Source organism: Podarcis cretensis, assembly GCF_951804945.1.
Source record: "Podarcis cretensis genome assembly, chromosome: 2".
NCBI lineage: Eukaryota > Metazoa > Chordata > Lepidosauria > Squamata > Lacertidae > Podarcis > Podarcis cretensis.
Window position 1 is genome coordinate 50,328,396 of NC_137171.1, and position 4,309 is coordinate 50,332,704.

Here is a 4,309-nt window from a genome sequence, read left to right on the forward strand (position 1 = left end):
AAATTCTGTACTGCAAAAGTGCAAGAGGGAGAAAAAACCCATAGTAAATCACTTCCAGCTTTACTGAGTGGGTAATGAGACAAGAGGGGGTACCACTTTCCAAGAGAGAGTGTTGGCAACTCTGAAGGTTAATATTCCAAGGCAGCTCTCCTGGCATAATTTCTTGCCTTCCAGTACCATCCATAAGCCGCTAATCAATCAAGTGCACTATCTTACCATTCAGTGAATTGGGATCAGTTTACTGGACTAGGTATCCTTAGGTCCATACTTACATAGGTGTGATTTATGCAACCTCCTGCCTTTTCTACACCAGTGACAGACCTTGGGGTCTCAAATTTCAGAGGCGCCCTGTGCGAAGCCAAAATTTGCTTACCCCCACCTCTCACCTTCCATCCTACATCATAGTTGTGACACTCCCTGTGACACTCCTGCGGCAGGCTCCACAGTTAGTGTGACGAAACCAGTCACCCTCCCCTGTCTACGCCTTTTGGGGGGTGAGGGTTTGGGGGGTGGGAGAAGAATCACAAAAAGGTCCAATTTGTGTACAACCTACACATGGGATGAATACCTTATTGTGTGCTGGAAAGAGGAATATGTACCCTTACCACACAAAGTGGTCCTTTCGTTTCTCATTGTTGCAATGAGAATTACTGCAAATTCTTTATTATAACTTCCAGTTGTTATTTAGCAACATAGTAATCTTTTGTGGCATTAACATGGGTTATCTCAAAACTGATATACCATGACTGTTGACAAGACACCAGAGCTTTGATGTGTCTGTGTGGGGAGGGGGGAATGTTCAAAATCCCATTATATAAAGCTATTGTCTTTGAAAAGCAGTAGTCTTCTTGCTGCCTTACGTCTGCCACAGATGAAATAACGTAAGAATGTTCATTGTTAGAGAGCATTGAGATAAACCATGTTTTGATTTAGGTAAAGGAATGTGATTGCTTCTATAGATATCAAGCACTATAAGTGTGCCCATGATTGCTGCCAATAAGTTCTTGGGCTGAGCAAACCGCTAGCTGAATCTTGAGAGAAAAGGACTGTCTTCATTAACCATGAAGATAAAAATATCTGTGATTCTTTCCCTAGCAAACTGTTGCTTCCTTTTAGGTAAGTATACTCTCCAGCTCTCTGTAATCAAGCCCACTTTAAACATTTCTTTTTATCTAGATGAGGCAAAGAAAACAGGAAAATGGGTGTTTTACAATGGATTTTAAAATACATGTTTTTGCCACTTTGGGCAAAGCCTTCAACAACCTGGAGTTCTCCAGATGTTTTGGACTTCAACTTTGCTCAACCAAACCCATCATAGCTGTGCTGGCTGGGGCTGATGGGAATTGTAGTCCAAAGAGTCTGGGCAGCACCAGGTTGGGGATGGATTTGGTAGCTGATACATTCTCTCTTCCTGGTGCCTGGATCCACGATTAGGAAAATGGGGGTGGAGAAATATGTGCACTAATCTTCAGATTTGGGGGAGGTGGGTATAGGAAAAAGTAATATATAAACTGGCCCCAAGGAACAATTGATGTATTTATTTCAAAATGCTATATTAGATAATGGGAGAAACCCATTGCATGCATGTGTCACCATACAAAATTGTATTGTAGTCTTGTATTGCAGTTCCCACTGTGTATTGTACTGTGATGTAATCCCCATTGTGGGAATTCGCTGGAGCAAATACAAGTTCAGATTGCAGTTAATTGCTCCAAGATCCTTATCAATGAAGTCTGAATCCAATATCATACAAATATTATCGGGCCTTTTTTATTTTATTTTATTTTACAAATGTGTAGTTGTAGCTGTAGTAGTAGTAGTAACAGCAGCAGCAATATTACACCCCACAGCATCAAATCGCATGCTGCTTTACAAAGTGACATAGCAAATAATAATAATAATAATAAAATGCCTGTCACAAGGAGCTTAAAGTCTAAATTCTTGCTTCAAATTTATCAGCAGAACATTTTCTTTGCCAGAGATAACATTTTAAAATTCTGTGAAATTTGAGTTAATCATGTATTTACCACATTTGCATATTGTGTTTCTGTAAAAGGCAAAGCATGGGAGAGCAGGGGGAAGAAATTCAAGTGCCGTCTCTTTTATAGCATTATGTAAGAAAGTTACATACTGTAATGGCCAAAAGAGGGAACATTCTGGGATGAGAGGAGGGTCGCACCAGCTCACCTCTGAGATGGCTGCTGACGGAGGCAATTGGGTTGACCGGAGCCTAAGAGCAGCTGGCTTCGGGGGGGGGGGGGCCTTTGGTGTTTCACTTTATCCTCAGGCCATGTACATACCATACATTTAAAGCGCCCCACCAAAGTATCCTGGGAACTGTGGTTTGGTAAGGGTGCTGGGAACTGTAGCTCTGTGAGGGGGTAAATTACAGTTCCCAGGATTTGGAGTTGTTGTTTTAAATGTATAGTGTGTATGCAGCCTCTGATGCAGCCAGATAAAGGGATTGTGTTTTTTAAAAATACAAGTCAATCTTTTAGAGCAACAGGCCATGTAAGACCACAGAGTATTCAGCATTTTTTAAAAGAGTCAGAAATGTGAAATGCCAAAGCTAATTTTCAATCTTGTTGAAAACTCAAGAATGTAATAAAATACAGGAGATGATTGCCGGTACATAGGTGATGATTGGTTGTTCTTAAAACATTCTCGAATCATTTTACAGGATTGGTTGTTCTTAATACATTCTCAAATCATTTTACAGGTACCGGAACTGCAGATAAGGTCAGTTAACATGTTTGTGAATACCATATTTGTTTTTGTTCTGGAATCACGTGGTCTCTCATTCTGCATATCATGCTGTCATGAAAGAAATGTGTCTCAGAAACGAATAATGGAAACAGATTGCACCCAGAGAATATAGCTGCTCTTTAGAATACAGTAAAGTTCTGCCGTCTTTTAATTATGTGTGTGGCTGGAATGAATAGTTGGCATTACACCCATTCATTTCCTGCTTCTGCATTCAACATTATAGATTTTGACACATTAGGTGACTTAGCAGCTGATTAAAATTGCATATATACCGTACATATTTTGTGCAACAAACGGAACTGGGACAAGAATGGATCTGAACAGAATACCCATTCAGCCATGTGGAGAGGGCAGAGTTGAAGGCTATACAGACTTTTCTGAATAAATAGACTCTCTCTGAGTCTAAAAGCGAGTAATAACCCAAATCCTCTACCACCTCTTACAATTGTGTACCCAGTTAGAGAGGACACAGCTGGAGAAAAGCTTCCTGTTGGTTTCCCTTTGCAAACTCATTTTACCTTTGTTTTTCAGCTGGACTGCAGAAAATACCTAAAAGGTAAACAAGCCCAGATAAGCTGTGATACGAAGTTTGCACCAGTTTGTGGAACTGATGGTCTTACTTATGGCAGCGAATGTATGCTGTGTGCCATTATCAGGTGAATATCTACATAATCTGTCCCCCACATAAACTGGGAGAGTGGTTTGTAATAGTAACAGGTGAATTTCTTTTCGGGGCGGGTGAATAGACTCTGCCTGCCACTGCCCCATTACTCCATGATGTCATCAATGCTTCTGGTTAGTTTTCAGGATGCTGCTCTTCCACTTCAGTCTAAAATAGTGATTGCAATCCATTATTATGTCACAATAATGTTAGCATGTGGTGCAGTGGCAGACTTCCAAAATGTGAAATTACGTACCTCCATTCATCATCTTTATGTTACCCCACCAATGAAAGAGAACCAACGAATCAGTGGGGGGGAGGGGGGAGGTATGATCTTAAAGGTAAAGGTAAAGGTACCCCTGCCCGTACAGGCCAATCTTGACAGACTCTGGGGTTGTGCGCCCATCTCACTTAAGAGGCCAGGGGCCAGCGCTGTCCGGAGACACTTCCGGGTCACGTGGCCAGCGTGACATCGCTGCTCTGGCCAGAGCCAGAGCCGCACACGGAAACGCCGTTTACCTTCCCGCTGGTAAGCGGTCCCTATTTATCTACTTGCACCCGGAGGTGCTTTCGAACCGCTAGGTTGGCAGGCGCTGGGACCAAGCAGCGGGAGCGCACCCCGCCGCAGGGATTCGAACCGCCGACCTTTCGATCGGCAAGCCCTAGGCGCTGAGGCTTTAACCCACAGCGCCACCTGCGTCCCATGATCTTAAGTATCTGCCTTTGAATGTTTCATCTCCATGTTAAAAATATTTACTAATTCCAGGCTCTCTCTTTCTAGGTGTGGAAAGCTTGTAGATCTGGCACATGAAGGAAAATGTGTAAATATCATTGTTCATTCACTTGAAACCAAATCATTTCTTTGAAAGTGAACCTAATATT